The 24,485-nt window shown below is 33.7% G+C and overlaps 1 protein-coding gene and 1 long non-coding RNA gene across 2 annotated transcripts in view; one reads left to right on the top strand and one right to left on the bottom strand.

The window, feature by feature from the left end:
* LOC145287814 (uncharacterized) overlaps positions 1-24,485 on the top strand; it is a 114,562-nt gene that overhangs the window by 68,347 nt on the left and 21,730 nt on the right. The gene's annotated exons all lie outside the window — the stretch shown is intronic.
* LOC145288232 (uncharacterized) lies at positions 1,355-18,124 on the bottom strand. Its single transcript, XR_013869268.1, has 3 exons — positions 17,101-18,124; positions 8,010-8,119; positions 1,355-2,699 (listed from the first exon to the last, which is right to left on the bottom strand). It is a non-coding gene; the product is annotated as an uncharacterized LOC145288232 (long non-coding RNA).

The raw sequence follows: 24,485 nt of genomic DNA, 5'->3' as shown, positions 1-24,485 counted from the left end.
ATCAATAGATAATTACTGATGACGACTAGAGCGAGAACTCCAAGTGAGTGAAATAATGAAACGTGTATTTGGATTATTTGGACTACAGTTTTCATTTTGAGTGTTATCTTCGCAACGTTTCGATTGATGTAATCACTGACCTTCTTCATGTGTGTCTTGTCGAACTCGGGAATATTTTTTATCGAATTTGGAAATCGGAATGAAATTTTTGTACTTATACACTTATTGAATCGTGCTAAAATGATAACGTTATTATTTAGAAAGCCATTCTTAACATGGGGCGAGGAGGGTGCTTTGTAACTATTCTGTATTTTCGCCTAACAATTTAATACAAAAAAAGATATCGTAAAACTTTAAGTTAACTTGAAATACTATGTAAAAATAGTGCGGTTCAATACGTGCACAAACAAATAAAAAGGAGATAATTCCTAAGGGGATGGTTTCATAACAATAGAACAGATGCTATACTACCCCTCTCCAAAAAAAGGAGGAGGTAATGCTTAAGAGGATGGTATCATAAGCATTGAAAGATAGTGAAATTAATAGAAGTAATAGTATAGTTTCAACTTCAGACAGACAGATACCAAATCTCCATTACTAATAGATATCTGCTCATTCAAACATACAGCCAAAACATGTTGACTATTACTTAACAATTACTTAACAAGTACTCTGTTATAAGGTTCGTTTTAAAGGTCGGGGATGAAGATGTTTTCTTGATACTTTTCCAAGAAGGGTGAACAAGAAGGACACAACTATTTTAACTGAAAACATATTTTATCTACTTAAAGGAAGGAATCTTTATTTCCTTAACTAGGAGTTGCTTGGCCTTTTGGCCAAGATCAAAGATCCCCACCCCCACCTAATTGCAATTTTTCCTTTTCACCCCTCTCTCTAAATTTCACCCATCTTGACGAGAAAGAAATCAATCACTAACCCCTCATCCCCCACCCTAAAAATGTTTTTTTTTCTCGATTTCGTTCCATCTAGAGAGCATCCCCACTAAGAGACTGGCCCGCAGGAGCTCAGGTTCCTTTACAAACCAAAGTGGAACGGGCAGTATCAACTAGACAGGGTTGGGAGGGCCCTACTAACCAATATTGGTATTTTTTTTCTTCCCCCGCCCTCGACACAAATGAATTATTGTATTACCTTTATTGTTATCTTTTTTGTTTTTACATGCTAATAAAAGATGTTTTAAAAATTGGGTGCTAAATTGGACGTCTTCAAGTATGAAAGGGCGAATGCAGTATTATGGTGAACGAAGATTCTCGCTAAGAGAAACTTTTGTTTAGTTCTGGAGTGACAAAGATGACCAACGACCCCATTCTTTCCCCCCTTTTGAGTTGGCATTATGCCTAAGTTTTTTGTTCATGTTTATTTTTTGCCCGAATAAAAGAGTCCAACGTTAACAAATTCCTAATGAACCGCCCCCTTAAGTAAACACTTCATCAAATCTCCACACTAACGTAATGTACTTGCAATAACCCTTATCCCTGAGTGGCTTCCGGGCCTTGATAAGTGGTGACCCCTGTGTAAAAAAAAAAAAAACCACCGGAATTCTGAACGTAACTCTTTATTCAATCAACGAAGGTAGCATGTTCTCGTCCCGTCAGTCATGACCGGGTAGAAGGCATAAGTAATTCACAGTTCTGTTCTTAATATCGTCTGTTGAACCTTCAACCACCCAGAAGTGTATGACTTACAACAGTTACACCAAGTATTTTATCCGTTACGTTACAGGTATGGATTATCAATCCTCCTCACACACTTAGAAATATAATAGAGAGACTTAAATTTTTAGTTGCGCCAGAATAATGGCTAGATAATTCATAGTTTATGAATTTTCGAATAAAAACGTAAGTAATGGTTATGACCCAACCGGCCACGGGTACGTCTGCTTATTTTGTAAATATTTTTGTCGACACAAAATCTGGTAAATCTTTTTTAATAAATTAATTTCTGTTTAGACTCTGGCATATTAAGCAGTCTTTATCTCAAGTAGTGCTGGGTCTTGTTTCCTTATTATGGTTGTAAAAAAGCGTATCATTTTCTTTCCTGCTTGCCTACTGCGCATGCCCACGAATATTATTGTTAAAATGGATCACGTGACCAGCATCCATTGTAGGCTTCACGTCTCTTTTTTTTTTTTTTTTTTTTACTAGCTTAGAAACTTGTGCTTAGCGAAGTATTCTATTCTCGAATACGTAATGGAGTTTATAAAAAGAGACTCCCTTCCTTAATTCTTTGTAATTTTTCTTTATCCTGCCATCTTATATCTTTACACGATCGAAAAATACAACATTTATAAATTTTGTTTTTAGTTTTCCCTTTGAACGATTTTGATTAGGGATTGGTTTTTGTTATCGATTAGCCATTTTGAATTCTATGAATGCTAATAGTGACCCCCCACCTTCCGAAAAAAATATAAAAAGAGAGAATTGGCCAGTGACGCCATTAAACTTAAAATGCTTTTGCATCGATATTCATTTATATCACTGGCAACTTGAAATCTTTAAAACATGATGGGAGTTGGCGGTGGATTGACAACATTGAGTGACGTGTTCGGTCCCTGCCCCTTCCATCAAACTATTTGGATGGTATTAGTCTTTGTGTGTGCTTAAAAATAAAAACCATTCTTTAGTTGCTCATATTGATTTTGCTTGGTCCATCCTGTAAGTTCTTGATTCGAGAAAAATCTAAAAAAAAAACAAAAACAAAAATAAAACAACAAAAAAAATAATATCACTAACAATTAAAATGTAACTCCTAAATATGAACGTGATCTTACACCCAGAAAGAGGGCAAGCCCCCTTCTTAATCGTGCGCATAAGTGGTATAATCTTTTTTGTGTACTTTTAAATAGAAAAGTTAATTTCTTTGCTTTCTAGTATAATTCAATACATATAACCTGAATTTCTTTGAAACTTCTAACTATATATATATATATATATATATATATATATATATATATATATATATATATATATATATATATATAAAATGGAGAAAACTAAAATGTTGTAATACACGGATTCATAGGAATTACATTTTTGTAATTAATAGCAACGTATTTAAAGCATATTTTACTATTACCAAATTTGAAAAAAAAAAGAAAAGAAAACCCCAAAAAAACAACAACGTCGTTAAAGAAAAGCAAAGATTTTTCACAACAAAAACGTATTATTCAAATCCTATTATAAATTTTCGTACTGTCTGTCTGTGTGTGTGCGTGTGTGACGCAGTTTGTCTCAGTCTACAGGCAATCCACCCAGTTAAGTAAGGTACTGAAATGAAGCTTATGACCCAGCCGATGTTTTAGTGATATTAATATCCATGTTTGGTGTTTGGAAATGCAAAAATAAAAAGTGCAAAGAAAATAACGATTTACTAAACAACATTTTATTTAATGGATATTTTTCCGGTATTCACCGGAAGTTATTATCTCCCTTAGTAAGTTCGATTTACTGTGTGTGTGTGTGTGTGACGCGGTTTGTCTCAGCCTACAGGCAATCAATTTAGGCAAGTTAGGTACTGAAATGAAGCTTATGACCCAGCGGATGTTTTAGTGATATTTATATCCATGTTTGGTGCATGGAAATGCAAAAAAAAAAAAAATAAAATAAATAAATAAATAAATAAATAAAAAAAATAACGATTTACTAAACAACGTTTTATTTACTGGATATTTTTCCAGTACAAGGACCCAAGTTTGTCCAGCTGGGCAAACTTGGGTCCTTGTTATTGAAAAAATTTGTAAAATAAATTAATTAGCCGCACAAACAAATATAATAATAAATTTAAATGAAAACATTTGAAAACCTGAAAATATTATGAAATGATAAAATCATTTTTATTTACTTTTATGTTGTTGCTGTTAAAGTCCGAAGTTTTGCCCCAAACATGGCTTTATCAAGGAGAGGATAGTCGAATGTAGCTTTTTTTTTCATAATGATGTTATTAAGAAAAAGAAAAAAAAGGAACGTTTTGTATCGGTGCTGTTTGAAATCTGTGTGTGTAATCGCTCGGTTTAAAATAAATAAATAATAAATAAATAAAATTTTTTAAAGAGACCACTTGTTATGAAATGATAAAATAATTTTTATCTACCTTTTTTTTTGTTGTTAATAATACTTCAACCCCTTTAAAAATAGTAAAAAAATTTATTTAAATAAATTTATTTATAAATTGCAAATAATGCTATAAATTTATTTTTGTGAGAGATCTGCTGCAAAGCATCAAGCCGGTTGAAAATTTCCAAACAGACTTTTCGCGCGTTTTTGCTGGCAAAGTTATCAATCTCTATCAAAATTCACTTCATCGACAAGTTCACTCTTTGTAGAGAGGATTGCCAAGTCTGTAAGCCTTGTCTAGCTCATTGTTGATCGAAGGTAAGTTTTTTATTAGCTTCAGTTTCGAGAAAGAGCGCTGTCATTTTAGTTTTAGTGATATTAAATTATCAACAACAGAAAAAATAAATTTTATCATTAGTACGAATAATGAAAAATTAAGTTAAAAATTTAAAAGAATCGGTTTTGGAATCGGAAAATAGGGACACATTTTTCCGATTTCGATACCGCCAAAAGTTCCGATTTTTTTACAACCTTAAAGGCTCACTTGGGTATCAAATTTCAGATTTTTTGCTAGCTTTTATTTATTTTTATATTTTTCTATTCTATATTTTTACCTTCTCAAAATACTGCCCTTTGTTACGTGCCGCTCTGGGCGGACGCCCACACCCCTTGCCATGCCACTGAAAGTTTACTGTCAATACTGTGTATCGGTGCACTGGATTCGCGTTCTGTCAGAACTGCTACATGATTTTCATTCAAACCTTTAGTTATGAGTTAAATAAAACTGCTTGCTGTTTCTTTGTGATTAAATCTTTCTTGGTGTTCATATATTAAATCCACTGCTTTTTCTGCTTCTCGTAATCTCTGTTCTCTCTATCGCTCTAAACACGTTCTCATACCTGAATCTATTCTCTATCTCTACAAATTTACTATCAGGCCATGCATGGAGTACTGTCGTCATTTTGGGGCTGTTAAATCTCTCCCATTTGAGGGCTCTTGATAAAGTGCAGAAACGTATCTGTAATTTGATTGCCATCTTTCTTCGTCTCTGCAACCTTTCTCTTACAGACATTGTGTTGCTAGTCTCAGTCTTTTTTTCATGAATACTATTTATGTGCTCTTCAGAACTGTTTGATCTTTTCCCTGCCTCCTTTGTTCCAGGGCCCTGTCAGTGGGGCATTAGAATACATCGACTGACCCCCTGCAGAGGGTAAAAGTCCCTCAATGGGGGTCCTGGATATGACCTTAAACTATCTCCAGTGGTGAAGCCCCAGCTTATGGGCTTTGGGGAGTGTGGAGCCACCCTTTAATTACCATTGCTGCCTGGTTCACTTTGACCCGGAGTGGTAGTACCTGTTAGGGTCCCAACTATGGGTTGAATAGAAATCGACGTGAAAACAACAAATATATATTCTATTAAAAAAAATTTTCTTCAAAATCTTTGGATTCGGCATTAAATAACCCGAAAAGGGTTGATATGCCGTAAAACAAAAACAACCAACCAACCAACCAACCAACCTTTGTTCCAGCTCGCTTGATTCGTTGGTCAAGTGGTCTCAATTAATTCGCTGTTGTATACATTATTTTAATATAGCTTCTTATTCCAGTAGCTTCTTTTCAACAACTGCAATTTTGTGGAACTCTCTTCCTGCTGACTGTTTTTTTAATAATCTTGGTCTCCTCAATTGGCTAATAATTATCTCCTATCTTTGCGATAATCACCTTTCCTTCATAGCTAAGTACACATATAAAAAAGCGCGTCTGGACGCGTGTGGGAAAATCAGCAGTAGCAACCAAACTGGCTAGCAAAAATATTAGTAGTAGCAGCTGTTAACGCATGTATGCAAATTAATTAGTGAGCGTGAGCTTGCGTCACAAGAAAAGGAGAGAAAAATACTCCACGTGGTCGACAGGAGAAGCAAGTTGTAGATGGATGTGCAAATACGAAAGTGAGAAAGCGCTGGGAAGTTATTGGAATGCATTGTTTCGGAAGAAGCGAAAATAAATACATTTCAATTGTACTCGAAGAAAATGCTGAGTCGGATTCTTATTTCTTTCCTCTTTTTATTTATTAGTTCTTTTACGGTGATGTCAAACGACATGTGGGTCCGAGAGAGGTTTGACACAATTCAAAAAAAAAAAAAAAAAATTACGGCCACGTTACATATCAAGTAGCTTCATACCTTGTCTGGGGCGATTTTCATGAAAGAAAAATAGGATGAATCCTCCTCCTCCCCTAAAATTCTACCCATGGAATCGTTAATAAAATCCAAATCCTTTATGCAATCAACATTATTTGGTACAAATAATCTTCAGTTTATGTCTTGTCCATCAAAGTTCAGTTGTAAATATCCACCAGTCTTGTTCATCGCTGTTAAATAAAAAAATGTCTGGATACGACGTACAAAATTGTCAATAACGTCCTTGTCTTTATATATATTACTAGCGGGGGGGGGGTACCCGGCGTTGCCCGAGTGTTTGGAGGTGTGTGTGGTTGTTAATGAAAACCTAAGAATAAGCGAAGTAAAAAAAAAGAAAACATAAAAACGAACGTAAAATTTAAGCGGGGGTACCCGGGGGGGGGGTGTAATAAAAACATCGAAAACAAAAACACAAAAAACTAACGTAAGGCAAACGAACGATGTTAAATGTAAAAATCTAAAAAACAAAAAAAGAAAACAGAAAAACGAACGTTAAAACTAAAAATTAAAAAAACACGTGAAAAATGGCTTAAATAAGCCTGTTTCGATATTAAAATTAAAAAAATCGGTGGGTACCCGGGTGTTTTTGGGTGTGTATGGTCAGTCGGGGGTGGGTGTGTTAATGAAAACCTAAGAATAAGCGAAGTAAAAAAAAACCCCAGAAAAACGAACGTTACGTGAAAAATGGCTTAAATAACACTGGTTCAATATTTGAATTTAAAAAATCGAAAAATAAAAATCTCACACCACGATTCGAACCCAAAACGTTTAGATAATTACCCAACGCTCTAACCAACTGAGCTAACACGACGTACATGAAATTTAGTCAGTTCAACTATTTAAACTAAATCAGGTCATGACGTCATCTGACGCATGCGGAGAACCGATCCCGTCATGAGAGGACGGTTTTTGTTACCCCCCACTGTAGAAAATTTGTGATTTCAGGGTGAAAAAATGAACATTTCTGGCTAATTTTTCGATATTTTTTGGGCGAAGGAATGAGCTTCAATATGATATGACGTTTGTCAATTTTTGTTCTGTCTGTCGAAAGTTTTTAGCGGACATAAACACACATACATGCATACAAACATACATACATACACACATTTTCACTTTTATATATAGATTTAATTAGAATTCATTATTGAGATGAATATTATTTATTAATTTATTTATTGCGGATTATTATCCTCACCTTTCTTAGTTGTTGTTTCACGACGTTTCCTCTGGCCTTCGTCAGGTGGAATAGGAACTCCGAATTTCCTAACTGCATTCTAAGCAATTACTGGTATCCATAGTTGTTGTCGTCTCACCACGTTTTTGGCCAAATAAGCCTTTGGCTGGTTTTGGGTAGGATTGAAACCGCTATCTTCAAACAATTCTCATCTGGAACCGTAGAGATTCAACGTCTCTATCCACTGCGCCACGCTGACGAAAGCTAGAGGAATAGTTGGCCGAAACGTCGCGAAACAACAACTAAAAAAGATGATAAAATAAATTAGTTCCTGTTTTTATCTTTATTTTACTGTGATGACTTCTCTAGTTCAGAAATAACCTTGGCATTGTTTTGATAGACATTATATTTGAGATAGCACTAAATAATCTATGTATTAATACCGTAGTACCTTTAACGTGTGACACTACCAGCCAGTCACTAAATGTCTTAGAAACGGCCCCATGATGATGTGACGATGGGTCAGTCATTAGGGTCTGAGTATCAAGAGGAAGAGCATACCTGAGATGTTGGCTCTAAGTGTGTGGCTCCTTCTTCTCCCAGGAAAACGTCTTGATCTCTGATGGCATTCTGGCTGGAACCTTCCTTGTCCGCAGGGCCGCTTCATTCGACTTAAGACATTTATGGAAGACACAAAAAAAACGCACAATACAGGTCGCAATATATATAAGAAATATAATTAACTATTTATTTTATAAAATGTATACAATATATATATATATATATATATATATATATATATATATATATATGTATTACAATATTAACATACAATTTACAGATCATACAATTGATTTTCATCATTACTTTTTTAAAACTAACTAACCTTAACTAGAGTTGAGGGAGAGGAGATGCCCCCCCCCCGCTCTCGTTTACAGAAAGGGGAAATAACACGTGCTTACCCCATGCTGTCCGGACGAAAGAGAGAGAAGGAAGGGTATTATGGGATGCATTTCTATGTATCCCTCCGTCTACGGCCAAATCACAGCCATGCAGGGGGAGGGCGCTGACAATCATAAAAACTGGGGCACTAAGATGCAGTGCCACAAACGTACGTATGTGCGTCACAGTTTCCAAATGATAAATTATTCGATCGGGAGATCCTATTTATTAAAAAAAGAAGGATAGCATATGATAACTAGGGCTGTGGCAACAGAATATTATTTTCATTGTTTTGACTCTTGAGTATATATCCGTTATATCCGTCTTATATCGTTCTTATATATTTTTATATAGACTGATGTGGTTCTCGGTTGGTTAGCTGAGTCTAATTGTGTCGGATATATACTCGCGAATCAAAAGAAATATAAAGAATATGCTGTTGTCACAGTCCTAGTGATAATATATTACGAACATTAAATTATTAATATAGGGACGATAATTTAATGTTCGTAATATGTCATCACCTTCTATCCTTCTTTTAATAAATAGGATCTCCCGATCAGTGAAGACGCAATGTAAAAAATAAAATTAAAATAAAAAAAATGATGTCGCTTTTGAAAATAAAATATACCTTTTTGGTCTTCTGGCTATGATCCAAGGGTAGTATCTGTTCTCTCTAAAGATGGCATAATGATATGAGGTTTCTGTTCGCACCGGGCATCCATACAATATATATTGACACTACATTAACCAGATTACTTAAACAAATAATTTTACAGTTTTAACAAAAGGGCTACAATAATATCGCAGGGTCTCCATTCACACTGAAAGTCAACCATATGCTCAGCAGCAATATATTACATATGAAAGATGCCGCTGTGGAATTTCCACAGATCCCGCTAGTAATTATTAAAAGATTAAAGTCTGTTGCATGTAAAGTCCAATAGAATTACATCTCCTACTGAGTCGACGATCACCAAAGTGCCCCTGCATATCACTGGACGGTAAAAAAAAGTGTTGATCATTCATAACTGCAACTTTGTGTAAAGTAATTTGATTTTTATCACTGATAATCCTGTGTTTGTGTTTTGTCGGGAGGCATTTTGTAATAGCATGGACTTTACTCTCAAGCATTGTTTGAGCAAGTAGTCTAAGAGAGAGAGAGAGAGAGAGAGAGAGAGAGAGAGAGAGAGAGAGAGAGAGAGAAAGTCTTCTCGTTTTAACTTTTCGTTGCCACTGAACTTAAGTAATGTCGTTTTATGGCTGGTGCGCTTGGTTCTACTGCATCTCTTTCTACACCAGAGACTCCGTATTATGCAGACACTTTTACATTGTCGCTTGAAACAGAAGCATGTTTGTACCGTGTGCTGACATTGTGATGAGTTATTTTATTTAAAAACCAATACGAAGACTCGACGTTGCTCAGAAGTTTACAAAGAACTCTATATTCTTTTCACTATGCTCATAAGACCATGTTCATTTTTTGTTTTTGCTACTGTAGCCGTTTCACCCTCTAATGAATGGAACATTGTTGCCACATCTTGACTGGTGCATCTATCACCAACCTCCTTTCTTAGACAGGCCCCTTATCTAAAAAGAGTTTCAAATCTAATAGGTCACGCACTATCGGCAAAGCTTCAACCACTGCCCCATCCTCGCAGTGTTGCATCCCCGTACCCGTTTTACAAGTACTTTAATAGAATGTGCTCTGATGAACTCATAGCACACGTGCCCCTCAACGTACATATTTCCGTCTAATCCAACAAGCGGCAAAATCACACCTCTTCACTGTTGAGGTTCCTAGATCCTGAAAAGACTTCTACTCTAATAGATTCTTCCCTCGGACTGATAGACTTTGGAATTCCCTCTCCGTTTCCTGTTTCTCTGACTGTACTAACCCGCAGCAATTAAAATGTCATGAGAACACACATCGCGCTCATCTCTTAACATAGTCCACATAGACAGGTTTTAAAATGTGACTTCAATAAATTTCCAGACTATTTTAGTATGACCAATTTTATTGATAGTACACATATGAAACTCTAGTCCCTTTCGAAGTAATCTCCTCCGGCTGCAATGCACCTGTACCATTCCAACAACTTCTGGAAGTCTCCATGGAAATCCTCTTGTGTGAGCATGTCAATGACCCTTGTCACAGCCTCTTTAATCTCCTCAATTGTTTCATAACGATAGCCTCTAAAGTTTTCCTTGAGCTTAGGGAATTACCAAAAGTCACAGGGAGCAAGGTCTGGACTATAGGGAGGGTGGGGAACTGTCTTGATGCTTATCTTGGTCAAATAGTCTATGACAAGGATGTAATTGTGGACTGGTGCATTTGTACAAATTTTCCGTATCTTCAGCTTCTTGCAACTAACTGTGTGTACAGTTTCCACACTGACATCGAACTTATTACGCACTAATTGTCTCTATAGACGCATGATGGTCTTTATTCATGGCATTATTTATTTGGCCAGTCAACTCTGGTGTTCTAACTTCCTTACTCCTCCCACACTTCGCCATCCCTCACAGATTCCCTGCTTTTCTTGAATCTCTTATGTTCGATTCATGCATGGCCCAAAAGCAACTGAAGCATTTCATACGTTTCTGTAGAATTTTATTCTATTTAAAACAAAATTTTATTGCATATTGTTTTTATAAAGTGTCCTCACATTCAGATTGCATTTTTGAAATTCATCAGCTTTAGTAAGGTTTATTCTAATTCCTGCTGAATCTAAAATCATAAATATATAAATAACATACTGAATTTTCAAGAGTCTATGTCCACGTGGTAATATGCCTAGTTTGAGCGGAACACGAGTAAAAAATAAATATGAGTGTGCGTTGTTTGAAAGATGTAACTACATCTAGTTCTATGAAGATCGGAGTAGATTGTTAAGTCAGTTTTTATATAGAAGCAGGAAATACGATGCTTCGATTGTGATGTGATGTGATATAATGTGTGTGTGTGTGTGTGTGAGAGAGAGAGAGAAAGAGAGAGAGAGAGAGAGAGAGACGATTCATGTGTGTAAGAGATTGGGTTGAACTGTGGAATCAAATCTTCATCGTACATCATAATTTGTTGTTTAGATTAAAGAGAATTAAAGCAGAAAACGCATTCATATTCATGATTTTCCCATTTTCCGAAATCATTTTCATTCTTTTAATAAAACTGTATGTTTATTAAAAGGCGGAATGTTACCAGAGAATAATTTATTGCAGAAAAACCGCTAAATCTGATTATAATAATGATTAATTCTGCAGCTAAAGGACCATGCCGTACTATATATATATATATATATATATATATATATACTTATTGCATAATATATATTATTTAAATTTTTATTCCGCCATGACGATCCATTATTACACTATTTGTGCAATAGTGCTCAAAACATCTACAGAACTCAATAAATGTACGAAACCATATTACAGCAAGCTACACAAACAATTTTGCTTGGAAGAGTTCCTAAACAGCACCCCCCCACATATATATATATAGTAAGTTATAAAATATAAACGTATTGAGCACTGTTGAGGTAAATACTTAAAGTTTACGCATAAATTTATACTTTTGTATAATAATTTATGTGATTAAATGACGTAGCTATATATATATATATATATATATATATATATATATATATATATATATATATATATATATATATATATATAGACACTAACAGTTCAGCCCGGCTTTGCTCGGGTCATGTGTATTGTTCATAACTTTATGTGCATATGTATATATATATATTAAAAAGTTTGGCTCACTGTTCAAACCCAAAATTAGCGGAGAAGTTTGGTAGAGTCTACACAGGTGTAGTCTTTCAACTTTGACCTCTTGGCAGCCAAATTTTCGCCTAAAAAACTGATTAAAAAGCTTGCTGCATGTCTGAATACTCTTTGTGTGAAATTTCAAATGTTTAGACCCAAAAATAGCTGAATAGGTCAAATCTTTTGAATTTTGACCACTTGGCAGCCATATTTTCGGCTAAAAAGCGATTAAAAAGCTTGCTAATTGTCAATTTTCCGTCGACTCGAGATTTAATGTAAGCGGTATTGAGATTTAGGAACATCTTTTTAATCGGTTCTCGGCCAGAAATTTTGCTGTCAAGAGGTCGAGTTAAACAATTTGACCTTTGAAAACTCTACTAAACTCCTCCGTAAATTTTGAGTCTAGACACTTGAAATTTTAGATGTAGGTAACTTGGACATGGATCAAACATTTTAATTCAGTTTGACACAAAACAATAAATGTTAAGGGGTTAAGATTGGGGTAAAGTTATAAAAAATTTGACCACTGCGGTCTCTACCAAATTACTCAGGCAATTTTTCGTCTAAACATTTGGAATTTTCAGACATAGAGCAAGCTTTTTAATCGGGTTTTGACCGAAAACTTGGTTCCCAATAGTCCAAAGTGCAAAAGATTTGACATTTGCAGTCTCTAGCAAACTATTCAGCCAATTTTGCCTCTAGACATTTAAAATTTTACATAAAGTGTATTCAGACATGCAGCAAGCTATTTAATCAGTTTTTTGGCGAAAATTTGGCTGCCAAGAGGTCAAAGTTCAAAAGATTTTACTTTTCCGGTCTCTAGCGAACTATTCAGCCAATTTTGGGTCTAAAAATTTGAAATTTTACACACACACACTTGGGAAAATCGATGTGATGTGTTTTCGGCCAGAAATTTGGCGATTAAGGGGTCGAAGTTCAACGGTTTGACCTTTGAGAACTCTACCAAACTCCTTCGACAATTTTGGGTCTAAACACTTGAAATTTTAGATATAGATTCCTTGGACATGGTCTAACTTAATATTTGAGTCCAAAACAATTAATTTTAAGGGGTCATAATAGGGGTCAAAATTAAAAAAAATTGACCACTTTTTTTGTTGTTGTTCAACATACACCTCCAAATACCTGGGCAACACCGGGCACCCATACTAGTATATCTATAAAAGTGAAAGTTTCTGTCTGTTTGTGTGTATCTGTGTGTCTGTGTGTGTACATTTCCCTACGCAATAACTTTGTCAATTTTAAGTCTACAGACTCGAAATTTGATATACAGGGTACTGAGATTTGGGAAAATCGTTGTGATTCGTTTTCGGACAGAAAGTTGGCGATTAAGGGGCCAAAGTTAAACGATTTGACCTTTGAGAACTCTACCAAACTTCTCCGACAATTTTGGGTCTAAACACTTGAAATTTTAGATATAGGTCTATTGGACATGGATCTAACTTACTACCTTGAGTTGAGCTCAAAACAATAAATTTTAAGGGGTTATAATAGGGGTCAAAGTTTAAAAAAATGCACTACTTTTTTATTTTATTTTGCTCAACATACATCTCCAAATACCCAGGCAACGTCGGGCACCCATGTTAGTATATATATATATATATATATATATATATATATATATATATATATATAAAGATATAAAGAAACTTTCTCAGCTCATATAAAAATCGAACGAAGAAATCGAACGGCGTTAAAATATCGATTTTGATGTGTAACATTTCGCTAGATAGAAACTAATATCCGCTGACACAAATCTACTGAACTGGAGATTCAAAGTAATAATAATAAAAATTATTCTGGTATTTAATCATCGATATTTAACCCATACAAATATTTTAGAAATGAATATAATAGTTCCATAATAATATTTGGTGTATCTGTAGGTCGGTCACTTGTGGACTCGAAAACTACTCGACACAATTGCACCAGCTGTTCCTCGAAGCATCGTTTCGATGACGAATGGAGGATTGAATCCTACTACTACTACTACTACTACTACTACTACTACTATAGTTCAGGAGATGTTTATAGGGACTTGTCTGACACCTTCGCAGTTTCGTCTAATGATTATGATAGAAATAAGATAATTTTCAGAAGAAAGACGACACAAGGAGACTTTCGCTGCGAGTTTTTTCTAAGGTTTTATGTAAAGAGAATTGTCCCAGGATATATATATATATATATATATATATATATATATATATATATATACATAGGATGTGTTCTTGACATTTTTCATTGTAATATATATATATATATATATATATATATATTCAAAATGTGAGGTTAGAAAGAACGACCACGTGTGCATTTATATTTTCTCAGATAATAATGGTTTTTGTTGCCGTTTTTAGCGATATTAACAATATCGAAACGCTGTTTTTTGTTTATATTCTACTACTTTGGAATTTTTTATATATATAAATGAGTTTCTCTTATTTTGTTGAGACGGCTGCTTTTGTGTGTGTGTTTCTAGATTTCAGCCGTTATCAGCGTGGATTAAGATCCAACTCATGACACCATCATCTGTAGTTTTATATACACACACACGCATATATATATATATATATATATATATATATATATATATATATATATTATAACTTACTACTATATATATATATATATATATATATATATAAGAGAAAGAGAGAGAAACTAAAGTTATCTCAACTAATTATTTACTTAACTTCATAACTTAACTGAAATGAATGACGCAGACGAACAGACATCGAGTTAACATTCCGTCTATTATCAATTTTTTTTTGTTTTTTACATTATTAACGATGTCTACATCACATGGCTGCCATGGAGAGATTTATTTGAAAGACTTTGTTTCTACTTACTAGAAAAAGGTGACGTCATCCATCACATCACACTATTTTGTCTACCGCCTTTGGCCTGTTTCCACCTGCCTCGACTTTACGTCACTCATATCTGGGGACAATTCTGTTTCGTCGATCTGGATTATTATTATGCACTCAGTGCCTCAGTGCGAACTTTCTCTAATATTTAGCAATACACTTTATACAAGATGAAAGACACAAATCCCTACTTTGCATGACTAAGTAATATTTGATAATCTATATAATTATAAAATATTAAAGTAATATTTGATAATCTATATAATTATAAAACTGAAATGAAATTGTAACGAGTGTTGTAATCCAACATTGGTTTACTACTTCCGGTTGCGCATGCGTGCATAAGCAAAGTATCGACGCGATAATAAAACGTATTGTTTTACTATGTACGTTTTCAGCGTCCAAATTGTTTTTGTTTTCGCGTTTAAATATATCAAATTTTGAATTTAACTTTAAGTATCATGGTATCTGTTCAGTGCACATTTACCTATAATTACGGCAAACCAGTTATAATTCAATGGATGTATGTTTTTTTTTTCAAAAATAAACAAATATAAACATAACGACTCATAGAAAGCTATTTATATTCTTTTTTTCTGATTATATACTTTCATAGAAATGTTTCTGTTATATCACAAAAATCTGTTTTTCTTTACGTCACAAGTGTCACGCTGATACATTAATTCCTAAGCTAATATACAATACTGACCCAATGGGCCACAGGTAGTCTGGTTTATTATAATTTTTTCTTTGCCCATTTTGGCATAATAGTTTACGTGTTACCTAATGGAACGGGAGATTCGAGTTCACTCCTCGTTCTAGACTTTGAGTCATACAAAATACTTCAAAATTGTACTTGATGCTCTTCTTATTATACACTCGTCATTATAAGGAGAGCATTAATCCTGGGAATACAGTAGCGCCATTGCCTACACCTTGATATTGCAGCTTAGAAAAAAGGAACCTTCGGGTCGCTCTCGATCATAATCGATCATTTATCTTAACTTTTTAGTGTTTCTCTCTGTATATGCTATAGTTTTATTGATATTAACTTTAATTAAATTAATTAAATAAAAATTGATTAAAGTAGTTTTATATAAAAAAAATAGGATACATTACAAACTCTTTACTTAGATTAAACATTCATTCATTTTGTATGAATCAGATTATTCTATTATTGCCATTGGTTTCCCTAGTATGGTTCTAGTTAAAAAAAAAATTTTTCTAAAAAGACACTGGATGCTTACAGGCCACGTGAAGATTACCAATAGTCTAAGCGAAAATATTTCTCTGGAATGAACTAGATTCGAACTTGGTACATTCACATTGTCAGTCAGTGTTGTTAACCACTGAGCCAGTGCCAATTCCTGTAGATTTGGCTAAAATTGTTCGTTAAAATTAATGACACTTTAAGGATGGGAGAGAGTTACTGACTGGCTTGCTAGCTTTCTCTTTCGATGTTCCCTTACTCCCACTGTTTCCCCATTAGCGACGCCATATTTTCGTTTTGTATTCTACTAGTAGGGAGACTCGACGTTGCCCGGGATTGATTGAGGATTAACGAATATTTCACATCCCTATATTTTTATTGTCATTGAAATCCGTGAAATCACACCGGAAGAAACTTCACATGCCTCCATGCAGTAACTTAGTCCAAAATATATGCTATTCTACATTGCACTCTAAAGAACCTACTGTTTCTTTTATAAAAAAATATTTTATATAAACTTCTTTCCAGTTAACGAAAAAAAAAAAAAAAATCCAGAAATTTACGTGCGGGGTTGGAACCTACAGACCACGTCATGCAAAAAAAAAAAAAAAAAAAAAAAAAAAAAAAATGAATAAAAAAATAAATAAAAATAAAAAACAACAAACAAACAAACAAACAAAAAACACGTAACTTTTCAAGTCTTATAAAAATCTTTGCAGTTAATGAGAAAAAGAAATTTACGTGCGGAGTTTGAACCTACAGACCACGTCATGCAAAAATAAAATAAAATAAAATAAATAAATAAAATTAAAAACAAAAAAACACGCTATCAACTTACCCACAGTAGAATTTTCACAGCCCGTTGTTCTGTAATTGTTGCTGAGCGATGACATGGAAAAATGGCTTTACCGATGAAGATAAATTAAAATAGCGGTTTCGATTGTCGATTATCAGTAATTATCGGGGGCATTCTTAGACAAAACTTAACTAAGATCACTCCCAGACTAAAGTTCTGTAAAATTTAAAGAAAATCTGTTCAGCCGTTTCGGAGTCTATAAGGAACGAACTCATACAGAGACAGAGAAAGTTGCATTTATATAATCGTAGAGATAGCGATTTAAATTGGATAATTGTTTTGAGCATGTAGAAAACAAAACTTTCACATTTGTGTTTGTTACATTCAGGCGTTTTATGGAAATTTTCACCAAGTTGCCATGCATTTTTAAATTGAAAGTTTGTTGTGGTTTAAATGTCGAAAAAAGAACAAGAAGGCTTGGAAACAGTGAAATGAAATATATATAAACAGAAACGTATATTGGTTGAGTGGGACTCCACTCAACTGGATAGACAAAGTAAGGTTACGACCCACTTCCTCTGAATCTCGGGTCCAGACTGCTCGATCGCAAAATTTGGGTACCAGAAGTGACGTCAGGAATTGTCCATCGTCAGAATCTGTACTAGGGGGCGGGGTCCACCCCAAAAAAGTTAAAAAAAAAGGAACCCTCTCCCACAGCTTAGGCGAATTGATTTCTTCTTTATTTTTATTTAACTCTTATTTAAAAGATAAATCTGGTACTGAAATGATTAAATTTGAATGTTTATCTATTCATATGAATGTTGTGAGATACGCTCCTTTGTACAGCTCTGAAACAGATTAAATAATTTACATTAAAAGCAATTCGTTTTCACATGGATATTTGCATAAAACTAAATTAAATATAGTCCACATGAGACCCCTCAAGCCTAGCAGCTCTGTTCGAATTACTAGTTTAGAAGTAAATTCAATATCTTATTTACTTTAACTGCAACTAAACATGCACCTTTAAATTGACGACTTCTATAGTTTTTCGGGTATGCTGAAAACAAATATCACATTCAAATTTCAGGCGGACAGGTTGTTTTCTGGATATTAAAACGTTTTTTCCAATGTTTTAATGAATTTTATTGTCCATCGCCATTCTTAACATAGGGAGGGTGTTTTGCAACACGCATGCGTATTAGTACTTGTTCCGTAGGCAAAAATAAATACATTCATTTTTTTTTTTACTACTGAAAGCCATAACATTAGTAAAGGTGTTTTTTATTTAAACAAAATAATACATTTCCATTAAGATTCAAATAAAAATAATGGATTTACTATATTCTGTGATCATTATTTGATAAATACAAAAAATTCTGTTAAAATTGGTTAATTTCTTGATGTTTGGTGAAGTTTTGAGTAAAGGGAGGGGTCAAAATGTTTATACATTTTGAGCATCGGTTATTCATTTTTCACGTACCTATAAACGTAAATATGTATAAATAGAGATGAACTAATTTACATTAAAAAGTTCGTTGTCGCGTGAATATGGACCACATACTTAGAAAATTGCTTGAAAAATATTTCACGATAACATTTACAGCTAAGTAGGTCATGACATATTAAGTGACATCGAAATTGCCTGAATGCCGCAGATTTGGGCGTGTTTTGTTTTGATTATAAAAAACATTTATGAATGCAAAATCATGAAAAAACATAACAGTTTCAGTCAAAACTGGGTTCATGAACGAAAAAATCCCCGAACCATGCCGACGGCAACCAAAGCATACTGACCGATGAAACGCTAATAGTTCTGAGAAGGGTTGCCACTTTTGGGGTTTAAAATACAAATCTGGGTTTTAAAAATTAGTCAGAGTATTGCTATTTTATCTTTTTTTTTCTTTTTTTTTAATTCTTATAATCTATATCTTTAAATACAGGGTTGGACGAAAAATTGTTGCCCCAAAGAAAACAACACTACAGCTTTATTGACTTTTGTATATTTTACTTTAAGTCAAACCATTATATAAATATAATTTTATAAAATCAACAGTAGTTTCTCTACAGTGCAATGTAGACTACAATGTATTTTAAACGCCTCAGAACTAGAACAATTCAGATTTCGAAGAAATAAATCCAAGTCGAAAATGTATCGGTTTTATTTAATAGATTTGAAATTTTTTTTAGTTTAATTTTATTATTTTATTTTATATATTTGAAAATTTTTTAGTTTAATTTATTTTATTATATTTTATATATTTGAAATTTCTTAGTTTAATTTATTATATTTTTAAGATATTTGAAAAAAATTACTTGAATTTATTTTAGTATTTTATTTAATAGATTTGAATTTTTTTTTAGTTTAATTTTATTGTTACATGATAAGGGCTGTCCCCTTTTCATGTAAGTATAAAAATAGAGAGATTTAGTTAAAATGAAAATGAAATAGAATAGACGAAATTCGAACCTCGTAAATTAGGTTTAGAGATAGATTACGAGAGAGAATTAGAAAATGGAATGTAAAACAAACGATTGTTTAGCTTAGAGATAAAATAATTTCAAGAAAAGAATGTGCGTTGTCAATTTTGTTATGAAAAATTCAATTGAGGAATGCAACTATAGAATAATTTAATAAACATGTTTTTAACATATTGGAAATATAGGTTACTGGGAATATAGGTTAAAATTCCTTTTGTAAACAAAGGAAAACGTTTTGGACGCGCATTTCGAGAACACGTGAAAGAAGACACATGTTTTAACATGTGTATGACGTCATGGAAAATGGGAAGTTCTCGATATAGTTAGAAAACTTTAGAGTTAAGGAGGAGAAACTGGGGGCGAGTCAGAGAGAGTCTGAGGACGACAGACGACAGTCCAGACATGGACATTCGAACGTCTAGAAGCGAGACGGTCACTTTTGAAACTTAATATGTGAAGCTTTGAATTCTTGACTCAGAAAACCACGGCCGGTCGTGAGAAGAAATAAACCCATCATGTGTTTTTATAACGTCGTCTTTGTGTTGTGATTCTACCAAAAGGTAAAGTGAAAATTGTTATATATGTCTTATGTATATCATGTGTTTCAAAATGTCTTTACATACACGTCTCGACATCTCATATCTACACTAAGACTGTCTCCTCACTCAAAGAGCTTCTATTACATCTCTAAGTATGAACATTTTTAATATATATGAATCTCTTCATAACACGAACATGGAACGCAACAATATCTCTTACAACAACATTTCTCTCTCTCTCTCTAAAATACAACGATAAACTCTTAATAAGACTCTCAATATTAAAAAGTCCTAACAACGAACAATATAACAACAACAAGAAACAGAGTAACAATAATAATAATAATAATAATAATAATAATAATAATAATAATAATAATAATAATGAACTATATAACATTATTATTTTATTTTATATATTTGAAATTTCTTAGTTTAATTTATTTTATTATATTTTTAAGATATTTGAAAAAAGATTACTTGAATTTATTTTAGTATATTATTTAATAGATTTGAAATTTTTTTAGTTTAATTTTATGATGTGAGAAACATCTATATTTTTGGAATTATGTGAACATTTTTTCATCTTCTTTTCTATAGTTCATTTAATTTATTACATGTGAATAATTCATAATAAGTTACATTTAATATGAATTATTGATGTGAAAAATGTTTATGTTGAAAACAAAATAAAAATTTCTGGACCACGCCGACAGCAGCCGAAGCATACTGACTGATAAGACAATAATAGTTCTGAGCAGGGTTGCACTGTTGGATATTACAATAAAAATCTGGGGTTTAAAAATTAGTCAGAGTTTTAATTTTTTATAATCTGTTTGTTTTTTTAAATTTTATTCTTAAAATCTAGTGCTCGTCTGAGCTCCATTCTTTGGTTCCCCCCTCGCCAATCTTTCACGAAAAACACCCGACTAGCTGAAACCACAGCCAATAATTTTCCCCACTCTTTATCCGTGCCTAAATCAAAACATACATTCCATGAACAAAGCTTCTTTCTTAGAACTGCACGCCTGTGGAACTCTCTGCCGCTTGCCTGTTCCCTCCCTACTTCAACCTAGATGTCTTCAAGTCCAACACAAACAAATTCCTGATGAACTGCCACCTTAAGTAATGACACCTTATCAAATCTCCAATACTAATGATTACTACGATATTATCCCATTGATTATTGTACACACAATAACCCTTATCCCCGAGTGGCTTCTGGGCCTTGATAAGTGGTGATCACCATGTAAAAAAAAATCTTTAAATACCTGGTGTAACGATGGATTTGTCGCCCTAGAGAAAACAACACTACGACTTTATTTAAAAACTTTTATTGAAAAAAAATCAATTCAAATAACTTGATTATGTAGTAGAGCTGACATTTTTTCAATGTAACCGCCTTCAGCCTCAATGTCCGGAACTAGGAGCATGCCTTTTCTACAAGCACCGACGAGAGCCCGGCGGATGGCGGCGATCAGGCTGGCTTTGGTGTTGTGGGAGGTCATGTTGGTGATGTTCTCGACGTATTATGAAACGAATAAGTCTAGTGGGTTAAGGAGGAGGGGCCAATGAGAGAAGGATACAAAGTCGTAGAACTCCTTCTGAAGCCTGGGTCTGTTTGGACTTGTGGGCAACATCAAGGGTCTTCCATTGGCTACCTGGTTGCATCAGGGGATCACCACACTCTTCAGCACATTCAGGTACACTTTGGTGTTGACTTTCAAGCCGACTTCTAAGATATGAGGAGTATAATATGGCCTTAACTTTAAACTACAACAAAGACTGTGGCTGGAAACTTCATTGAGCTGTGCCCTCAAGTATTGAACCGTCCGGATTGGCATTTTGATGGTGCTGGCAATGGTCCTGTTGTCATAATTTGGATCGTTAGAGAGCATGAGTTGTACAGGAGTACATCTCCAATCTCGCTTGTTGAACATTATGTCACTTTCTATTGCTCTGGGGATAAACCCGCTTTTCATTAAACGGAAATGGAATCCTGTCGTCTTTTCTAGGGCGACAATTTTATCGTTTCACATTTTACATGCTAAAATAAAAAAAAAAACACAATAGAGTTAAAAACGGACAAAGCTTGCTGACTTGGAATGAGTGCTTTATACCGATTTGATGGTTAAATATGGTTAAATGTGGTTAAATATGGTTAAATTTGTGCTCATTTTTGCATTAAATACTAACCCTATTAATCCTTACTAATCCCAACCTGTGCATTGAATGGATACCATAATACTCATTTCGTTGCACCTTGTTATAATAATATTAATATTATTATCAATATTAATTAATTAATATTATTATAACTTCACAAAAACAATAATATTAATATTATTATCAATATTAATTAATTAATAAATATTATTATAACTTCACAAAACAATAATATTAATATTATTATCAATATTAGTTAATTATTTAATATTATTATAACTTCACAAAATAATAATATTAATATTATTATCAATATTAATTAATTAATATTATTTTAACTTCACAAAACAGTATTATTATTATTATTATTATTATTATTATTATTATTATTATTATCATTATTATTATTATTATTATTATCAATCCCTAATTCTCTCAGCTGAAGTTATTTTTCCTTCTTTTAGTTTGCGTCACTAACCCAGCAAGAGAACTGGGGGTTGCCCAGGATTGTTCACATAAAAAAAGTTCTAATTAGCTCTATTTTAACCGTTACTGATGTAATTTTCAACCATCACAGGTGGTTGGGTAACATTAAAAATTTAACATGTACAACACTATTGACACGTCTCTTAAACCGATTTTCTGAAATAAATTGTTCACAGCATTCCTTCTCTCCTATCATGAAGTAAACGATATCTTAGTTGGTGACATACTCAAACTACTTAGCCTCCATGACTATTAGGGTTTTATTTCGGTCCAACATTACCAGAGTCTAGGCCAGGCATGTCCAACTCAGAGTCGCACGAGCGCCACACAAGTTAGTTTGTGTTGTCACAAGGGTACCACTCGTACAATTATAACTGAACTTGTTTAATAAATATTATTCCAGAATGCAAATATAAATGTAAATGTTTGTTAGGGTTTGTGCTCCTTGAATAGAAGCCCTGGTTGAGTTTGAATAAAATAAATATGTATTAGATACGTTTAAAGCCAAAACAACGGATTATTACAAAATAAACAGATATATCTGTAAATGTAGCTTAATAAGAAATATAACGAAAGGAATTATATTGAGATATAAATGCGCTTTTTAATTCAAACTGACAAAAAAATTAATTAACGGTAATGAATCTAACTGTTATACATTACAACAGTTCAATGTGAATCACGTATTCAAGTACTTTTCATGTTTTGTTCTGGCAAAAGTTGGGTGCACTTCTGAGTTTTATCAGAGATAACAAGTGAATCGTTAGTTTCATGACAAATGCTTGTCTGAGCTCTAATCTATGGCTCCCCTGGCCAAAATTTTACAAAAAGCAATCGTTTAACTAAAACCACTATCAACAATTTCCACCCACTCTCTATCTGTGCCTAAAAATAAACGTGGATTCTATGAACAAAGATTCTTTCCTAGAACTGCCCGCCTGTGGAACTTTATTCCGCTGGCCTTTTTTCAAGTTGGTTACAATATGGTCGTTTTCAAGTTTAATGAAAACAAGTTTTATTGAACTATTTCAAATATTGATTGAGATTGTCGGACTGACTTCCTCATCTTGGTTGTTAGAGTCACAACGTTTCGGCCGTTTTGCCTTCCGGCCTTCATCAGGTGTTTTGTATCGAACTGGGGAACCGTTTGTTAGGAGTCTCGAACCCAACCCTTTATTATTAGGGCCGATTGGTCCTAGACGTTGTATCAAAGTTTACAGTTAACCAAAGGTGCTGAGTTCAATCCTGAACGAAGGCAGTGAAAAATAACATTCAAAACAGAGAATCAGCAACTATGTCCCAGAGCCTAGCTGGAGTCCGAACACGGCACCCCCGTAATAATAATAAAGGGTTGGGTTCGAGACTCCTAACAAACGGTTCCCCAGTTCGATACAAAACACCTGATGAAGGCCGCAGGGCAAAACGGCCGAAACGTTGTGACTCTAGCAACCAAGATGAGGAAGTCAGTCCGACAATCTCAATCAATGAAAACACCTCATCTCAAAAATACAGACAATTACTATTTCAAATATAATCAAATTATACTAAATTTTCACTACTAACAATGACTACCATATATACATAAACTTTTATCCCCGAGTGGGCTTTGGACCTTGATAAGTGGTAAAAAAGTCGACCTAGTTTCTCTGAAAATGTTTGATATGAATTATAGCAAACAAGCATGGAGACCCGACGTTGCCCAAGATTGAATGATGATCAACGAATATTCCACTCGCTCATACGTTTATTTTCCTT

This window comes from Euprymna scolopes, chromosome 11 (assembly GCF_053919585.1).
Source record: "Euprymna scolopes isolate OS-2025 chromosome 11, ASM5391958v1, whole genome shotgun sequence".
NCBI lineage: Eukaryota > Metazoa > Mollusca > Cephalopoda > Sepiida > Sepiolidae > Euprymna > Euprymna scolopes.
The sequence above is the reverse complement of the archived record's forward strand: the minus strand, read 5'-3'. Positions and strand labels throughout refer to the sequence as shown.